Source organism: Tiliqua scincoides, chromosome 3 (genome assembly GCF_035046505.1).
Source record: "Tiliqua scincoides isolate rTilSci1 chromosome 3, rTilSci1.hap2, whole genome shotgun sequence".
NCBI lineage: Eukaryota > Metazoa > Chordata > Lepidosauria > Squamata > Scincidae > Tiliqua > Tiliqua scincoides.
The window spans coordinates 140,499,716-140,519,852 of NC_089823.1; the positions used below are offsets into that span (position 1 = coordinate 140,499,716).

General features: G+C 46.0%; 1 protein-coding gene across 2 annotated transcripts in view; it reads left to right on the forward strand.

Annotated features, from left to right (window-relative positions):
* Positions 1–5,739: 5,739 nt before the first annotated feature.
* Positions 5,740–20,137, forward strand: part of TSPAN14 (tetraspanin 14) — a 48,100-nt gene continuing 33,702 nt past the window's right edge. For both annotated transcript variants that reach the window (XM_066620860.1, XM_066620859.1), the window contains exon 1: positions 5,740–5,932. The gene's annotated coding sequence lies outside the window, so the exon portion shown is untranslated. The remainder of the gene's footprint in view (positions 5,933–20,137) is intronic.

Sequence of the window (20,137 nt, forward strand, 5' to 3'; positions counted from 1 at the left end):
CTTGAAGGAAAAGTCGCTTCATCTCTTACTGAGAAAACACCTTTTGTTTCTTCTCTCATTAGGATTCTTACTATTGCCATGTCTCCTACAGCTATTCCTTTGGAGAAAAGGACCACTGATGGGATGTTTAACCTTCTTCCCCTCCTTCCCACCCCCGTAGCAGCCATCAGGGTTTTGCTACAAGCATTTGAGTGAACCATAAAGTTCTGCATTCAGCATGAGTAGGGAAATGCCTAGCTAAGGTCTTGCTTTGAGGCAAGCCCCTCTCCCACCCCATCTGTCATATGCAGAAAATTCAGGGTGGTTGCAGAGTATAATGGCATAATAAACTAGTTGCTCCATTCCAGATGCTTTCTAGCTCTTGCGGACAGGCACTGAATCCTTCCAAATAGCAGATGTCAGCTACTCATCCCTTGGCAACAAACCAAGATGCCTCCACGTCTCACCCCCAGATTCTCCAGTTCCTAAGTTTTATATAAAAAGGCAAACAGCCCTGTACAGAACTCCTGGCCTGAACTTTGTCCAGTTGTAAGGGTCCAGATGATCACTTTGTCTTCCCTCATGGAATAATGTTACTTCTCTTATTATGAAGGATCATAGTTCTATTTATTGTCTGAGAAGAGCCAATCAAGTTGTATTCCTTGGGGGAGAGGATGTGTTGAGTCCCAGGAGTTTTACAGCCCAATCCTGAGTTGTCCAGAGCGCAGGGCTGCTGCGGCAAAAACGGCTGCCACCACATTCTGTGTGCCCCGGGCAGTTGCCATCAGCTCCTCAGGAGGACTTTTGTCCCCTTCCCCCGAGTAAGGGAAGTAGCCCCACAATGGGGCTACTTGATTCTGCAGCGACTCCAGGGCTGTCGCAGAATCAGGGAGTCTCCTGTTGGGCCACATGGCCTGACACGGGGCTCAGGATCCAATGGAGCCCCGCTCCCTCCCCCACCATGCCTTTTCCCCACCCTCCCCCTATCCTGAAACGCTTCCCCCCCATGGGAGTAGAGTTATTGCTTACTATCTGGTGGCTGCTAGTTCAGAATGACATAATTGGGGTAACTTGCTGCTGTCTGTGCTGCATAGTGGGGGGGGGAACACAAAATCACTAACCTGAGATTGCAATAAATTAAACTGAAGATGTATGTTTCAATTTAAAAAAAATTATCAGAAGTGTGAAGTACGATTCAGTAGTTTAGGATTAGTTTAGTACAATTTTGAAAAGCTCTGTTCTGATTCTGCTCCAAGGAAACATGATCAGCCAGGGGTGAGTTATGTTGTAAGAGTGACCTCTGCTGGCCAGCTGCTTAGTGTACTTTCAGAAGGACAGGAGAGATGGGGAGGCAGAACTGCAGATTCCTAGCCCACATAACTGTACTGCAAGCACCCCTGAAAACCCCTCATGGCTGTGTGTATGTGTGCTGTGGTTCAGGAAGACGTTGAGTACCCATACTTCATGTAGATGTTTTTGTCTCAAGTGTGAAAACACTTTTTATATCCAATACTCTTAAGACATCTCATTGAGAATTGCCATTTAAAAACAAAAAAAACAAAACAAAAAAACCCCCCAAAAAACCTGATTCTACTTCTGAGGCTTTAACAGTAACTTCACCCATGTAAATTATGCAGATGAAATATGTCTTCATCACTTTTCTCCAGTTCAGGAAAAGCTCCACCTGTTAATTTTCTGCATGTAAGACTGGCACAAGACCAGAGTCAATTAACAGGGCAAGCCCATCAATGAGGCCAACTGAATCAAATGCCTTAGGCAGCAAACTGGCACTGGGTGCCCATTTTAATCCACCCACTTGCCTCCACTGATCCTCGTCCCCATACCCCATGGATTGGAAAGGAAAAGGAGGATGAAACAGAAGTATGGTGAGAGGACAGCAGTGGAGTTAGAGTGTTGGAATTCAGGCTGGCACATAAACAGGTGAGAGGGATAGCATTTGACACACCACCACAGGCACCAAGTGGTCATGGGTCAGCCCTAACTAGCAGTAACAAAAAGGGATGGTTCTGGATATAAGCCTGTTACCAGAGCTCTGGAAGAAACAACTCATTCACAACAGTGCTGAACTACACAAAGCATTTTTGCATGCTTTGCAAAAAGCATTTTAAGGGTAAGAGAAGCAACTGATCATGGCAGCTTAGGTAGGGAGACATTCACAAGACAGGAAAAAGAAGCTAATGCGAAGTCTAATCAGAGTTGTCACAAGGGTTTGTGTCACCCAGTGCAAGAGCTCATTGTGTCACCCCCATGACAGACTTCTTCCCATATCAGACCAAACGGAATAAATTGCAATATCATATATACAGCCTAAATGCAGTGGCATCACAAGGGTTAGTGTAATTCCCATCAACTTTATTTTAATATATAACAGTGCAGGTCACTCAACAAATCAGTAACCAACAAAAACCGACTACCCACCTTGATGACACTCGCACAGTTGAAATTGGAAGTGAGAGCTGATTCATACTAACACATTATTGGTTCCCTGCTGTGTCATAACACTGGAACAACTGGTCTCATTGGTCAGTTTTGAGTCAGGGCCGGGATGTCAAACTCATTTCACACAGAGGGCTGAAGTTAGCATTCATGATTCCTGCTAGGGGCCAGAAGGGACATTATTGAGCAGCAAGTGACATCAGTATGCAGATGATGGCCAGAAATAAGCACTTCTCACATAGAAGCTCGTTAGCTGCAAATGACGGAAGAGAAAATGTGCAAAATTTGTCTATATTTTCAAGATACGAGAGAGCCCAGTTATGATGGGGACCAGATAAATTGCTTCTGGGAGCTGCATTTGGTCTGAGGGCCTTATATTTGACACCCCTGAGTTAGGGAATTCACTTTTTGTTACATAAGGCAGTTGTTTTCCTGTTCTGGTTATTTGGCTATAACTTTTGATAGAATACCGCTATTTTAATGTGGTTTGTTCTATTGCATTGTGCATTAAATTACCCATTGACTGATATATAACATGATGGCATTATTTCAAAATTTCAGGACTTTCACAGTTTGGCAAGTAGTGGTGTCACTCACACCCTGGGTGCGTCATCCGGTGTGGTTTGTATCGCCTGCACCCCCCTAGTGATGCCACTGAGTCTAATCAAAGTTGGAGAGGGTAACCCACAAGCCAAGACATTTCTGCCCAACACTGCATATACGCAACAGGGACCAAAAGTGTATACTGGTGGGCTGGGCAGAAATTGTTTAAAGTAGGAACTGATTAGGAAACTGCTCTCCCTACTGGTGGGGATGTACAGATACATACCCACACCCACTGTTACTGTGCAGACTTAGGTCACATGCTGTTTCTCTTCTAAAAAAAACAACAGAAGAGAAATCCCAGTGTTATGGAAACGTGATTCTGGTACTATTTTTGCAGTATCCATGCACCACTGCTGCTTCTCTCCTGAAAAATAGCTGCCTCCAGATTCTACTGGCAGCACAAAATAATAGCAGAAGAGGATGGAGCAGATAGGAAGACTTTGCCCAAACCAATCTGTTCCTGTCCCCAGCCCCATATGTCTCCCAGGGAGAGCTTGCAGCTTGAGAGCTTTCTGTTTACCATTGGCCCCAACAATATGGATTGCCCTCCCAACTCATCCAATGGCTCCTGCTTTATCCTCTTTCAGGTGTTGTGTATACTGTAGGATTCAATTTTCCCCCCCCTCTCTTTTGTAGGGGCTGATGGCTGGCTGTGGGTTGTGGTGGGTGGGAGATATTGTGGTTTTGCTGAGGACTGAAACTACTGAGCTTCCTTTTGGTGTTTATTGTTAAACAGTCGGAAGCTACCTAGAGTTTCTATGGCAAGAATGGTGGTGTATAAGTGTTCTTTAAATTTAAATAAATAAACAGCCTACAAAGAGCCCTGCTGGATCAGACCTGGGGCCCACCTTGTCCAGCATCCTCTTTGCAACAGCTGCATCCTGGGCAGATAAACATTTTCCAGGAAGCTTACAGGCTGCAAAGGTAAAGAGCCCTCCCCTGTTGTTTGTTCCCATCCTGTGCTATTGTCTGGAGGTATATGGGATTCCATTTAGCCATCATGGCTAGTAGCTGTTGATTGACTTACTGTAGCCTATTGTCTGCTCTTGAAAGCCTTATTGGCTTGTAGATATTTAGATCCAGGCAAACACCTTTTAAGACTCCAAGTCTTCAGAAACCATTGTTTTTAGTGCTGTGTTAACATGCTACGCTCATCTTGCTGTACGGTATTTCCCCCCCCCCCAATATTCTATTGTTTTTAAACGTATGCAGTTTTGTGTATTTTTGAAAAGGGGCCCAAGTGTCCTTTAAAAATAAATTGAATGTTTTAATGGGCCCTGGGCAAGACACAATTAATGAGTGCCCCACTCCTTATTTCTAAGAAAAAGAACCAGAATCCTCCCTGACAGCTCATTTGCATGGCAAGAATGCATCCTCAGCAGAATTTGCCACTGAACTGATGATCTCTCCACACCCACTTCCTCTTGTCAGTAACAAAATTGTAACAAATGCCCTTCACAAGCTGTTTGTACTGCAAATTCATTTCTATAAGACAATATCATGTCTGTGGTGGTAATGATAAAATAGGCAGAGAAAGCAACTAGTTTCTGAAAAATGTGGAGCTGTCTTCCAAATTGTCACAAGGTGTTGCAACCTGGACTGTTGTTGTCTTAGTAACAGATACATCGAATGTGTTTTTTTCCATACATATGAGCAATATTGTCTTCATTTTGATGCAATAAAGGCACAGCTTAATGGGCTTATGTGTGCATAACTCAGTAGAGGATGAGCCTGTAAAGTTGCAATCTGATGGGTGCCTATGTCACATGGGAGTATGCCTCTTTGAACACTCTTGGGCCCTTCTTGTATGCATATCTAGCTGTATAGGAAACAGGATGCTGGACACTAATACAGTAGGTGATTCTCCTATTGAGATTTTGCTCGCAGCTTTTCAATTTACTGAATATTTTTTTTAAAATCGGTTTAGCCCCTGGGTTAAGAACATGAGCCCAGCTGGATCAGGCCATAGGCCCATCTAGTCCAGCTTCCTGTATCTCACAGTGGCCCACCAAATGCCCCAGGGAGCACACAAGATGACAAGAGACCTACATCCTGGTGCCCTCCCTTGCATCTGGCATCTGCAACCAGCAAGTTGTAAGCAGCTTGTAAGCTGTGATGGACTTTTCCAGAAATCTGTTTGATCCCCTTTTAAGAACATAAGAAGAGCCTTGCTGGATCAGGCCAAAGGCCCATCTAGTCCAGCTCCTTGTATCTCACAGTGGCCCACCAAATGCCCCAGGGAGCACACAAGACACAACCTGTGTCCTCGTGCCCTCCTCTGCATCTGGCACTCTTAGGTAGCCTACCTCTAAAGCCAGGAGCCTGCACATACGTACCATGACCTGTGATGGACTTTTCCTCCAGAAATTTGCCCAACCCCCTCTTCAAGGTATCCAGGCGAGACGCCACCCCGAGGCAAGGAGTTCCACAAGCTAATGACACGCTGGGGAAAGAGATGCTTCCTTTTGTCCGCCCTGGGGGTGCTCCCAGTCCTCCCTCGCCTGCAGCCAGGCCCTGAGGTCAGAGGCGGTGGCAGCCCCCCGGGCAGAAGGTGCCTCCGCCTGCACAGCCGGGGCTGCTCCCATTGTGCGCTGCCTCCCCGGCCCTTCCCCTTGCCGGAGCAAGCTCCGCCCGCGGCTCCGGGCGCGCCGGCTTGGAAACCAGGCGTGGCCGCTGTGCACATGAATTGATTTCCTGTCCTGCCCGGAGCAGCTCCACCCCCGCTGCGGGGGGAGCCCAGTGGGAAGCGCCTTCCTCGCAGCCCGGGCGCCCTCCCAGCCTCGGCGGCCCCGCGCGATCTCATGGCCGGGAAGGCGCTGCGGAGGCTGCCCTAGAAGCAACTTCGGGGTCTCTGCGGCGAGTTGGTGGAAACTTCCCTCCCAGCCCTTGGGTAAGGCTCGCTTCCTGTTGCGCTCCCTGCACCTCGCGCAGGGCTCCTGGGGCTCCCCCCGGCTTTCCCCTCATCGCCCACCCGTGGTGGGGGGGGGGCTGGGGGTGCCCAGGGTTTCCCCTGGCTCCGATCCTCCCAGGCCGAGCGCCTCCCTCCCGCTGCTTTGTTGTTCTCTCGTGGCCGCTCGGAGCTTTCCTTCTATTGTGTGACTTTGGGCTCCCCTGGGACTGAGTTGCTTGGGCTGCAGTCCTAGCCACTTTCCTGGGAGTAAGCCCCATGGACTGTAAGGGGACTTAGTTCTGAGTAGACAGGCATAGGGTTGGGCTGCAATCCTATCCGCACTTTCCTGGGAGTAAGCCCCATTGACTGTAATGGGGCTTAGTTCTGAGTAGGCAGGCATAGGGTTGGGCTGCAAGGCTGCAGTCTTATCCACACTTCCCTAGGGTAAGCCCTATGTACTACAATCGGACTTAGTTCTGAGTAGACACACATAGGATTGGGCTCTCTGAAGATGAAAGAAAATCTGATGTCCTCACTATTTTCTAGGGCAGTGGTTCCCAACTTTTTTTTGACTTGCATACCCCTTGGCAGTCTATTTCCATAAATGGTACCCCTCATGTTATCAAAATGTTTGTAATTAATCTAGTTGCTGTTATTTCAAATTTATGTTTTCAACTACTGATCTGTATCTGATAATAGACAGATGGATGAACTAGCAGTTGTTGGGGTTTTACAGCCAGTAAGCTGCCTTCCTTCCTGCTTTGCCAGCCCTGGAAGGCATTCTCATACAGACCTGCCTTTTTCTGCCATTATTCAGTTCTTTTCCAGTACCCCTAAAGCAGTGGTTCCCAACCTTTAGGAGCTCAGGGACCACTAAGGCAAAATTTGGAGGCAGCGGGGACCACATGCAACCCCCCCCACCCTTGCACACAAAAACTTCAATTAAATTTGTAATACATAAGATTATTTAATAATTAATGTGATGGTTGTGCTTGCATTTGCTTCACTAGCTGTGAAAGTCTTGGGTTTACATGGAATACATGGAACACAAAATAATTTCCCCCCCAACTCAGAGGTTTTCACACCCACCCAAATCAATCCAGTCTCTTTTTCCCCACACCAGACCACATTACGCACAGCCCTTGCCTCTTTTAAGTGTGGAAAAACACCTCAAAAAGGGAGAGGGTAAGCACAGGGGATTATAGACAAGTCATGCAAGGTAGTTAAATGAGCCAACAGAAAGCACACACATCCCTCCACAGTTCCTTTTGTTACACAGCCCTGGCCCTGCTCCCCCCACTTGTGACTCCAGAGTCCTTAGGAAAGTGTTCAACACAATTTAGGCAGGTGGGTCCTGACGGAGAAGCACCAGCTGAGAGTGACATCTCAGAATGGCTGCTGCATGTCTCAGGAAGAAAAGTCCTTTTGGTGTGCACTGCAAGGTCTTTAGGGGGAAAAAAGCCTCTCTTCACTTCTAATTGCTGTCATGCTCTAGCTGTGGACTACTTTGGTTGGAGCTAAGAGAGTGTGAGCAAGCCTATAGGTAGGCTGCAGCCACAAAACAACAGCTGCCTACTCTGCCATTAGTCTGTGGAACTCCTTGCCCCAGGATGTGATGATGGTGTCTAGACTAGATGCCTTTAAAAGGGGATTGGAGAAATTTCTGGTGAAGTCCATCACAGCCACAGTGTGACTAACAGCCCCATTCTAGGCATATCTACTCAGAAGTAAGTCCCATTATAGTCAATGGGGCTTACTCCAAGGTAAGCATGCATAGGATTGCAATCTGAGGAGATAGGGGAACTGGCCAAGTGTGGGGTGGGGGAGGGCTCCCCATGGACAAAGCTGCTGCTGCTCTCTGAGGAGGAAGAGTCAGGGGTTACACCTGCTGTACTTGGCTACGGTGGTGCCTGTTCTGCAACTTCTGGGATTGCTTCTCCCCAGGTGGGCAGCTTGCAGTAAGACAGCAGAGGTGCTGCCTGTTTCCCTCTCCAAAAGGGGTGCAAAAACCTGGTTGCCTGGATCCCTTGCTCCACCCCTGGGCGTTAGAAGAGCACATCCAGGGGGCCCAATCCTGCCAACTGGGGAGGGGGTACCAGGACTGGGGGTTGAGCATACTGTTTTTCCCCTCTCCTGCTGCCACACTGCCTCCAACTCCCTTCCTCTGTGTTCCCTGGCCAGCTGGAGTCCCAGGGAAATCACATTCAGAGAAACCCACTCTCAGGGAAAACCCCCAACCAGCCAGCGATGCCTTTGGGAGCCTGCTCCTTCTCCTCCTCCTCATTACTCCCATTCCTCCCCCCCTCAGGCCCCTCTCCTCCTCCCCCCTCAGCCCCCCCCCCCGGCCCTCCTCTGGTGTGAGTGTGTTGTGGCATCTATTAAGGGGCACATTTGTGAGCTGTGTCCTCTTTCTAACCTTTCTCAATTTCAGTTTAAAGCAGTGGTTCCCAAACTTTTTTGACTGGTGGCTCCCTTGACCTACTGGGCCATTGGCCACTGCTCCCCATTAGGGCTACAATCCTATACATTATATTGGGGGGGGGGTGTTTGCAAGGATTCTGCAGCTCCCCTGGCTGGTTTCCACATCTCCTGGGGAGCCACAGCTCACAGTTTGGGAGCCACTGGTCTAAAGAATAGGTAGTCACTGCAGTACTGTTCTCGTAACTTTCCGTAACTGCCTGTATTATCAAGAACTTTTTTGTTCGAAACAGAAACTTTCATGGGCAGAGTGTGACTTCCTGCCTCTGTTTCCAGGAAATACTCAGTTATCAAATGTTTGTTTGCACAGACTCCCCACCTCTTGGTTGAGATTCCCTGCCTGAAGCCTTTCAGTGAGCACGCTTGGCTGAGTGGAATCTAGTTTTATCAAGAGGTTCTTCTGTGATAAAGAAGCTTCTCTTTCCCCCCAGAAAGGCGAAAACTAAATACTGTTTTCAACTTCCTTCAGTAATCTTCCCAAGGGATAACAGTCCTGTCTCCTGGTGAAGGCCTTTTGAGAAATTCACTTGTGTAGAAAGTTGTTCTTTATCTGCCCCACCCTCTAGTTCTTTTGACTCTCTGAATTGCTTACTCATCCGTTTGGTTTCAGGTGAAACCTCTAGATAAACCAGCCTGGTCTTCCTGAAAAATAGCTGTATTGGACTGTCGCTGCAAGTTCTTGCTATGAGTCAGTGTAGATGGCCAAACAAGCCTGAAGTGAGCTTGGTTGTCTGCATGGTTCTGCCAGGTGCCAAAAGAGGATTTGACTATCTGTCAAGTGCAGCTGTGGGGTGGGACGTGTGCTATCTAATAACCAGTGAGATCTCTGCTGGTTGTGAGTCTGCATGTCAAATATGCAGAGAAAACATTCCTGGATTTTACTACTTCAGGCTGTATGTGAGGTGAATGCTCCCCCATGTTGGAAAATCAGAACACTTTGCTCATGGAAAACTAGCTTCTCCCTGATGTGCTAATACTGGCCATCTATCATTGTGTGAATGCACCCATAGTGAGGGTGTTCCTGTGGACACTACTGCAGATACCCTTCCTAACATCTCCCCCCCCCCCCCAAGGAGTCCTTTCCACCTGAAGAAGAGATGGAGTGGTGGACAGACTTGGGAATCTTTGAGCTGCCTCTGAATGTCTTGGGCGCACGGTGCACTGGGAAAATGTAGCAATGTGATAATGTTTGGGCCTTTTGCCAGTCTTGGAGGGGACCTTGGCCCTGCTCGTGGATTTACTAGACAAGGTAATAACACTGGTGGAATAACTCATCAGTGCCAGAAACTCTAGATATGCTCATACTTTAAAAACAGCCCCTCCCTGGTTGGTGCTTCCCATTGAGTCACTATGTCTGGTGGTTTCCCAGTTAACTGGAGACAACGCTGTCCCAGTCTTAGCACCTCTGCTTGACTTTGATTGCTTCAGTTTAAGAACATAAGAAGAACCCTTCTGGATCAGGCATTTACTTCAGCTTCCTGTGTCTCACAGTGGCTCACAAGATGCCTCAGGGAGCAGTTTGTTTCTTGATGCAACACTGTAAGTACAGATGGACTTGGGTTTGGTGAAGTTGTGTGTGAAACCATATTGGGGAGTCTGGTGATGAACCAATGGAAACTGTAGTAGCTTTGAAGCCAGCCACCTGTGATTGTCCTGGCTTGAAAGCTAGCCAAGGATCAGAACTGTGTAGAAGTCATGGCAAGGATGCCACTGAAAATGAACGCCCCATAACAATTGATCTCCATGATGAGTGTAAGGTCTGTGGGTACTTCCTGCCTGTTGCAAGTTTTCATGTTCTGGCTCCCAAGCTTTTTGCAATTGTGGTGGAGAAATCTACAATCGAAGAGTTGTGCATTAATGTGGTTCCAGTACTATAGGCTGGTCACATACTGAGTGCTTGAGTGTGTGTGTGTGTGAGAGAGAGAGACCGACCGACCGACCGCCCACCCATTTACCCCCTCTCAGCTTTGTGTCACTGCTCCACAGATGGCAGCTTTCAGCTGGGTGTCAGAAGTGCCAGCGCCCGTGTCTTTTCTTAGCTCTGTGGTTGTGGTGTGATGGGATTGATGGCTGAGTTGCATGCCATATACTTGCAAAGTTTGTTTCTGAGGGCAATGTAAAGTTCTGCTTGTTTATCTTTTAAAGCTCCTTCTCCCATAGAAGCCTGGCTAGTTTTAAGATAATCAGAGGAGGCCTTGTTGATAGCACGTCATCTGCTGCAGATCTGTTTTAAGCACTCCGAGTATAGCAATGGTGTTGTGGAATTCTCTTGTCCCAGACCATCAGTGGGCTGTAACTTTATTTGTTCTTAAATTGCTGGTTAAGATGTCTTGCTTGGCAGTGAGCTCTCTGGACAGTGTTTTCTGGCTGTCCCTCATTTCTTTGCTGGTCATGCAGTCTGGTTGTGAGGTATGTATTTTAAACCTGCTTGGGCATTGTTGAGTGAAAAACCTGTATTTATTTGAATTGCTTGTCATGGGAAGGCCATTTGGGAGGCATTCCTGTGGTGACCACAAGGCATGGTCTGGTCTCAGGCTTGGCCTGTACTTGGATGTGGAGACTTCTTGGAAATATGGTGTATGCCATTCTTAGCTCCTTGGAATAAAGATGGGATGCAAATGTAATACAATTCTGTGGCAGCTTTAAAAGTGTTAAAGCGGCATATGAACATGCAGTGTGTGTAAGAGAGAGCTCTTTGTATCAAGAGTCTGTTACTCAATGACCTGGGTTTGAAATGCATGGGCTGCTCAAATATGAGACAAGGCGAGTCTTTCATATGAAGTCCTCACTGGAGAGTCAAGAATGTATCTTCCCACTGATCTTTTTTTCTTGGTCCTGCTTCTCTTTGCTGCAGACTTTTTTCATGCAATACTTGGTATCTTCAAAAGAAGAACATGGTATTTTTGCTGGTATCTGTGAAGGATACTTTTTCTCATAAGCATTTTGTATATGTGAGTGAGGTGTAGAAGGGTTTAATTCAAAGACCTGGTTCAGATGTAATCCTCCAGATCTCTCTGAATCCTTGCTTTTTTCCCCTGGTGTAAATCCCATTTCTTCACTTGTTGGCTTTTTAAGCCATTCCTGCCCAACCTCGCATACAAGGTATGTCTATAAAATAACGAGACTGTGATTCCACCTAATAAACAAAGCAGTCAGAACCGGTTATAACTGCATATGAAGTAACCTTGAACATGTCTGAACCTGCATGACAAGCAGCAGCACTCTATGACGTTCAGTTGATTGTGAGTCGCCATTTAGTTTGGTTGTGTTTTCTGTAGAGTGCCAGAAAAATGCTAAGTTTAAAAGTTGAACAATGTGTCAGTTTGAAATTTTTAGTAACGCCAACAGAATTGCCAACGAAACGCCAACGAAACGCCAACAGAATTGGACGCAGATCCAAACCTGTTTCATAAAGTAACCACTTGTGATGAGACCTGGATCTTCCAGTATGATCCTGAAACCAAAAGACAGTCAATACACTGGAAAACACAGTTATCACCAAGAATGAAAAAAGCTCATCAAAGCAATGATCATTTTTTTCGATATCAAGGGTGTAATTTTGGAAGAATGGGTTCCAGAAGGCACAACAGTTAACCAGCATTATTATAAGGAAGTTTTGAAAAAGCTGAGAGAAAGAGTCAGAAAGAAACGGCAGCAACTGTGGAAAAATGGTTTCATTCTTCACCAGGACAATGCACCTGCTAACACAGCACTTTCTGTGAAGGAGTTTTTGACCGACAATCACATTACTACACTTGAACATCCTCCATATTTGCCCAATTTAGCACCTTGCAACTTTTATCTTTTCCCAAAAGTTAAATCAGTGCTTAAAGGGACACATTTTGAGTCAGTTGATGCTGTAAAGAAGAAAATGGCAGATATGTTGAAACGACTGACAGAAATTGATTTGCTCCATGCCTTGGACCAGTGGAAAGCAAAACTACAGTGATATATTAGTGCAAATGGGGAGTATATTGAAGGGAACAAACATTAAATTTGTAATACCAATAAATAAAGGTGAGTTATTTAATCAGTATCGTTATTTAATAGACATACCTCGTATATGCAACAGGGATCAAATGTGTACGCCTGTGTGCTGGGCAGAAATGAGTTTTAACGGTGGCTTACATTGCTAAGATGCTAACCATGGCTAATGCTAACAAGAGTTGGTAACGTGCTTCAAACCCTGGTTTAAATCCTAGTTAAGATAGGAACGCTTAACTAGAGCATTAGTTAATGCTCTAAACTAAACCACTGAAGTGGACAAAGAGAAGTTGGGTGACATGGTAGGCAATGCTTGAATTTGCAACTTGCTTCCAGTCTGATGACTATTTTGCTACTGGACTACAGATTGGAACTGTGATCCCCTTTGTCAAGCAGCGCTTGACTCAGTCTGAACCCTCCACAGGGAAGGGGATGCTCCATTCCCCTCACCTCTGGAGAGTTGTCTCAGCCTCTCAGAGGCGACACACATCCGAGTGCTACCTCTGCAACGCTCAGACTGAGGGATATTGCGTCTCTTGTGCAACTTCCAGTTTCATGGAGGAACCGGAAATCATGTGAGAGACACAATTTCCCTCAGTTTGAACCTTGCAGAGGCAGCATTCATAAGAACATAAGAACAGCCCCACTGGATCAGGCCATAGGCCCATCTAGTCCAGCTTCCTGTATCTCACAGCGGCCCACCAAATGCCCCAGGGGCGTTCGAACGTGCACTGCCTCTAGGAGGCTCAGGCAACCTTCTGGAGCTCCCCTTGCATTTGGAGAATAGGGGTGTGCACCCCCGACGACCTTGTGACTGCATGTGGTCATCACATATGCGATCCGGTGTTAGCTGTACTGCATGGAAATCTGTTCCAGTGGGACGCAAGTGAAACCACCTTTGCTCATGTTGATTGCTTTGGGGCAGGGCTGTCCAAACCCCGGCCCGGGGGCCTTTTGCAGCCCACAGGGACTCCCAGTCTGGCCCATGGAAAGTCTCCAGTGAGCCTCTGGAGACTTGCTGGAGTCTGCACTGGCCCGATGCAACTGCTCAACCTCTTGCGTGAGCTGTGGGATGAGTGCTCCGTCCTCTGCTTGCTGTTTCATGTCTGTGATGCAGTAGCAGCAAAGGAAAGGTCAACTTTGCTTTGTGCAAGGCCTTTTATAGGCCTTGAACTATTGCAAGACTTTCATTCATTCATATAAGTTCCATCTGTATTTTATTCATTTATGTATCAAATTTAAAATGTAAATCTTTTTTTTCCCTGGCCCCAACACAGTTTCAGAGAGATGATGTGGCCCTCCTGCCAAAAGGTTTGGATACCCCTGCTTTGGGGAACTGGTCTGTTTGCTGCACCTGTTGTGGAAAGACAGGACTGTAGTGGAGATCATTGCTCATCTCATGTATTCCGTTTGTCTGTATTTGACCTTTTGGAAGCTGTGCTTTGAACTTGTTGCATGGGGTATGTTTTAAATCAAACAAGGAGGAGTAGGTTTTTCTCAATACCTGAGTAAGTTGCTGCTTTTAAATGATAAGCTGATGTTGGGTGTGAACAAGCATCTTATCTATGCTGGCATCATGAAACTCCTTCCTGAGGAGAGTCTTCCAAACGTACTCCTTGAGGATGATTAGGAAAACAAGTGAGGTATGCCTGTTCTGCCAGGCCTGCGTAGTAATTGGCTGTATTTTATTTTATTTGTGCATTTTTAATGGATATTTTATTATACAGAATTTTAGAATGGCTGTTTGCAGGCTTGCTAGAAAACTAATGAAGATGGACTATAATAATCAAAGGATAAATGACACAATTATGTGATACTGACTTACTACAGTAAGCTGGAGAGTATACTGTTGCTGAGTGTTTGCTGCAATTATCGTAGGCTCTGTCTTTATATTTTTTCAAACCTATGGTCATGAAAAATATTACTGTTTTGCAGTGAGGAAATCCATGAATAGCTTTCGCAAAGAACACTCTTCTTCCTTCTGCAGTGTCAAATAGTGTGTTTATTTCCACTATTTATAAACTGCCTTTTGCTCTCAAACAGTTGAAATAGTGAACAGCTGTTGCACCAGCTTTTTTGATCATTTTCTTCTCATGGCACATTGACCTCTACGTCCTTCTCTATGGACTTTGCCTCTTGTGATGTCACTTCCCACTTCCGGCAGGCTCTTCTGGATCTCTGACTGTTTCTAGGGCAGCTGTCTGTAGTAATGAATGGTCTGCCCCTGTTCCTCTGCTGGCAGTAGCTAGATTATGCCGTAGAAAAGGTATTGAAGACTGAAATCTGTAACATCTTCCACTAAAATGGCATATGGATCAGTTTCATGGAATGTCTCCCAAATACTAGGAAGAAATGGGCTTTTCTTGGTTTTGGTGCAGTCTACTGTTTTATGGCCATTTGTCTGTAGCTTCCAAGAGCACTGTTCGTTCTTGTTTGAGGCTAAATTGCAAGAGTAGAGGCAGCACGTGATGATAGGGGCATGCAGCTGTTTCCATGACCATGAGTTGCACCTAACTCAAGAGTTTTTTCTCCCTTATGTGACTGTTGTGAAGTACTTGCCTCCCTGATCTTCTTTGCCCATGGAACCAGGTCCTCTGTTCTCCTTTTACCCCTACCTCACTGTCAGGAGCAGAAGGGGCTTGACTGTGCAGGTGTTAATGGGAAAGTCTCTTCCTTCTACTGTTGTGGCAAAAGTTCTTTAAAGTTTTGGAGTTGTCTGTGGTTGCTTAGCGGTGGATCTGTCTTTGAGCACAGAAAAACAAGGAAAAGTTATTGTTCATCTGTGATGCTGGGAGATTCTGAACTTTAGCCTTCACCTTGGTAACATAAATCACTGTCGAGCTAGTCATCTGTTGCATTCTTTGATCATGCTGTTCACTATAGTAGAGAGTTCAGATGGTTCATGGCTGAGTTGTAAGTTCCTCCTGAAAGTAGGTGATGGAAGAAGGTTCCCAGCTAGCTTGGCAGAAAAATGCTGCTCTTGGTGAGAATCAGAGTTAGGGTAATAGTGTTAAACTTTGGAGAGGGGAGACCTGGGTTTGAATCCACAACTGTATCTTGGTCTATTTCGTCTCAGTCTTTCAGTGTCTCTCAGGCTAATCTCAGACCAAAGTGGCTCTGGCTGCAATCCTAAACATGGTTACAAGGGAGTAAGTCCCATTGAACATAGTGAGACTTACTTTATGTGTAGATATGCATAGGATTGCACTGTTGGTCTCTTCTTCTCAGTTCCCTTTGACAGTAAAGAAAGGAGAGATACAAATGTGATGGATATTTCAGAATAGTGTGTGACAGGCTTAAAAGGCAAGATGTTAGATGCACCCAGTGTGAGTTAATTTTCATATGAAAGGGTTCTCTAGTTAAGGACACAGCAGTCGCATCCTGCTTTAGGGAGTGGGGTGGCTGCCAAAATGTGTAATGGGATTTTCCTGTTCTGTGGACACAATTGAGTTGGTTTCTGAAGCAGGCTTAATTTCTTTCTGTTGCAACTGGTACATCGGCTGGTTGTGCTGGAAGGCTTGTGCATACACATGGTGGTTGCATCTTTGTATTTTCAAAGCTATCACTTGGAGCATCACTTTATGTTTTGAAAAACTCAGCAGCTGGAGAGCAAGTCCTTTTTTAGTCTCGACCTAGAGAGGGAGCACATATGCTTGCCCAGGTTCCCTGTGAGTGATGCAAAACCCTCATGTTATAATGGAAAAATGTCTCATGACCTCCCACCTCAGTGGACCTGGAAGCCCACTTCTATTATATAGATGTATAATTTGGGGGGGGGGGATATTTCTTAACACACCTTGGATTTCATTCTGCATTTGTAGTGTAAGCTGGGTGGGGAGTTTGTATCCAGGAGAGTCTGCTGGAAACTTACATTGCTTCTTTGTGGGAACCTATAGTATGCCCTCTGGTCGGGCTCTCTCACTCTCTCTCGCTCTGTGTGTGTGTGTGTGTGTGTGTGTGTGTCACTGCTTTTGTGTTCTGGGGCCTGGCTTCTGTAGCAGGTCTCGACAAATCCCAGATTCCATGGCACCTAGAAGTTCCATTATGGTGCTGAGGGAGTGAATTTAAAAACCACTTGTACACTCTCTCCTGTATTTTCGTGGGCTCTGGCAAGGGAAGGACTACCAGTGAGGACATCATGTAGTGCTGAAAGGCAAGTACTCAGGTCAGAGGAGGCAATGTGATGATCAGGAGCCAACTCTGGCTGGAGGGCAAGTGAAGGCTACAGGCTCAGCTGCCCTTCCACCATGGCTCTGCTGCCAAAGTTGTAGCAGCAAGGTGAGGTCCCTTGCCACACAGAGAAGAGTCTCTGCCATATAAAATCTGGACCCTATTGACGCTACCACTCTTCCCAGTCATTAATGATAGTAACACAGGGAAATTTCTAGTGGCAAATCTTCAAAACCTACATGTCCACATGAGATTTTTGTAATGCATGTCTACCTGGAAGCAAGCCCATTGAGTTCAGTGGGCCTGCTCCTAGGTGTTTAAAGAAATTTTAAAGCAAAAATTCATGACAACTTTAACTTTTTAAAATCAAAACATCCAGATCTTTGTCTCATTAACATTTGCCAAGTTTTCCTACCATTGCAGAGGTCAAAAACTGGCTTGTTTCAATATAAATCTAATTTATACAATTTGCTGATGGTGTATGAGATCCTACATTTTGGAACTGACTCCTAGACTGAAAGCAGATTTGTAGAGCCCTGTACTACAACCCACCCTAAATGTCTTTCACATACACTTGTCTTATCAAACAAATCTGGTAGGTGGAATAATGACCATATAGAAACATGATACCGTCTCATTGAACGCAAAGGACAAATCCTTTTGTTAAATGATTCATGCGTTTCAATCATCATCAGTCATATGCAAAACAGCGGTTGGTCTTGGACATATTAATGCCATGCTATGACCAAAAATATCAGAAGTGCTCGTACAAGGAGTGTAGGCTGAGAATGCTTCAGAGTTGGAGTGTGATTCACCCAAAAGGAGAAGGCAAAATGTGTCATGCTGTGGAAATTGATAACAAAAGGCCGTCTAATTGCAAAGTGTCACTTGTTGAAGTGACGCACACACCGTGCAACTAGGTATTTGTGTGATCTACTGTTGATGAGCCAGCTGCATATATTCCTGGAATGACTAGACCAGGGGTGCTCACACTTTTTTGGCTCGAGAGCTACTTTGAAACCCAGCAAGGCCCAGAGATCTACCAGAGTTTTTTTTACAATGTTCGCACCATCATAACATATAACATTTATGTGTACAATGTATGTTGGTGTACCTTGAGCCCCACTGAGTATAACAGAACTTACACCTGAGTAGACATGCCTAGGATTAGGCTGTGAGGCTGCAATCCTAGCCACACTTACCTGGGAGTAAGCCCCATTGAGTACAATGGGCCTTACTCCTGGCGTTTCCTCCCGGAGGCACCTGAAGGGGGGGGTCGGCACTCCGCGATCAACTCATTTTGCCTCGCGATCTACTGGTAGATCGCGATCCACCTATTGAGCACCCCTGGACTAGACTAAACAAATGGCTGCTTATAGAAGTCTATGCTTGGGATCTTTAGAAAAGGTATTGAGAACAAAATGACTAATATTATAATGCCGTTGTACAAATCGATGGTAAGGCCACACCTGGAGTATTGTGTCCAGTTCTGGTCACCACATCTCAAAAAGGACATAGTGGAAATGGAAAAGGTACAGAAGAGAGCAACTAAGATGATTACTGGGCTGGGGCACCTTCCTTATGAGGAAAGGCTACGGCATTTGGGCCTCTTCAGCCTAGAAAAGAGACGCCTGAGGGGGGACATGATTCAGACATACAAAATTATGCACGGGAAGGATAAAGTGTATAGAGAGATGCTCTTTACACTCTCACATAACACCAAAACCAGGGGACATCCACTAAAATTGAGTGTTGGGAGAGTGAGGACAGACAAAAGAAAATATTTCTTTACTCAGCGTGTGGTTGGCCCGGGCATCTGGCCTGGATGCCTTTAAAAGGGGATTGGACAGGTTTCTGGAGGAAAAATCCATTACGGGTTACAAGCCATGATGTGTATGCGCAACCTCCTGATTTTAGAAATGGGCTATGTCAGAATGCCAATGCAAGGGAGGGCACCAGGATGCAGGTCTCTTGTTATCTAGTGTGCTCCCTGGGGCATTTGGTGGGCCGCTGTGAGATACAGGATGCTGGACTAGATGGGCCTATGGCCTGATCCAGTGGGGCTGTTCTTACGTTCTTACATGCATTGAAGCACGATGTAAATAACAGCAGCAACTTCAAAACCGCAGTCTAGTTTTTGTTTAACCCATTTCTGCCCAGCTCACAGGTGTACACACCTTTGATCCCTGTTGCATATATGCAACGTTGGACAGAAATGGCTTTAATCACAAGGATAACTGAACATTTTGACTAATGGCCCAATCCTACTTAAATGCTGTGCTGGGGGAACATGTGTTTCGCCACTGCACACGATTGCAAGAGCACTGTACTTTTCCAACCAGTGCACTGGTGGGAAGGCTGTAACTTAAAACTCCAGGGCAGTGGTTCCCAAACTTTCAGGGAGAGTTTGGGAACTGGTTTGTGAGGGAGGGGCGATGTTGCAATTGCCGTGATTGTTCTGTCACCAAGCAGAAAAGGGTTTTTTAAACTTACCTGGGGGTTGCCAGGACTCTCCAGATGGTCCAGGGAGCCCGCAAACCCCTCTGCAGGCCTCCCTGTGCCTCCAAGCGGCTGTTAAATGCTTTCTTATGTTGTGGGCTACCTGGACCTTCTGGAGAGCAATAGCGACTTCCAGGTAAGTTTAAAAAAAAAAGTGTCCTCCCTAGTGGTGGCATGATTATGGCTGTTGTGCTGTCTTCCTACCCCTTAAGGGGGCAGTGACAGAACTTCCCTGGCAGGGTGTTGCAGCATCCTAGTTTGGGAACCTCTGCTCTAGGGCATACAGAGGCCTAGCATATGGGAAAGACTAGACAAGATCAGGGCTGTGTAGAAACAGAGCACAGCAAAGCAGATGGAAAGCTAAGACAGGCTTAGCTGTTGGCTAAGGCATAGCCAAGATTATCCATATCTGATGTTGGCCAGCCTACCAGGAGCCTGCTTCCATATACAGGGGAAATAAGGATGCTCAAATAATTGTAGCTGTGATTTACATTTCAAGGCATCTCAGGACTGTGAACTTTGGAATGATTTTTGCTTGCTAGTCCCCGATACTGTCTTTCTGCTAGGTATTGTATTTTTCTAAGATTATGCATGACATTGGAGGGCAAGTACTGAGGCTTCCATGTTATGGGAAGACTGTGTTTCCCAACTGCTTCTTGCCAGTCAGGAGAAGCACCACTGCTGTTTTGGTAGAGGACAGTGAAAAAGAAGCAGTCTTGCTTGCTTACCAATCTACAGCCAGGCAGACTGCCATCTCTACACTCCTGTCCCTCTACGAAGTTGGATCTCAACTGAGCAGAGTGTTCACACCTCCTGTCTGCCCTTAGAAAATAAGGGCAATGATCCCAGTGCCTGTCTAGGAGACTGAAAGGGCCCTAAGCATATGCAAATCCTGGTCAACTTCTCTGTGTTCCTATACTTACTTTGCAGACACCCAAAATGAGGAAGAAGTGGTTTTGTAAGCTTTATTTTCCACTTGTTTTTGTCAAGGCAGTTGACATAAGTTCAGTGAACTCCATGAACTGAGAGCCCCCACTGTCTGTGTTAATGCCACTCATGACTGGCTGAAAGAAG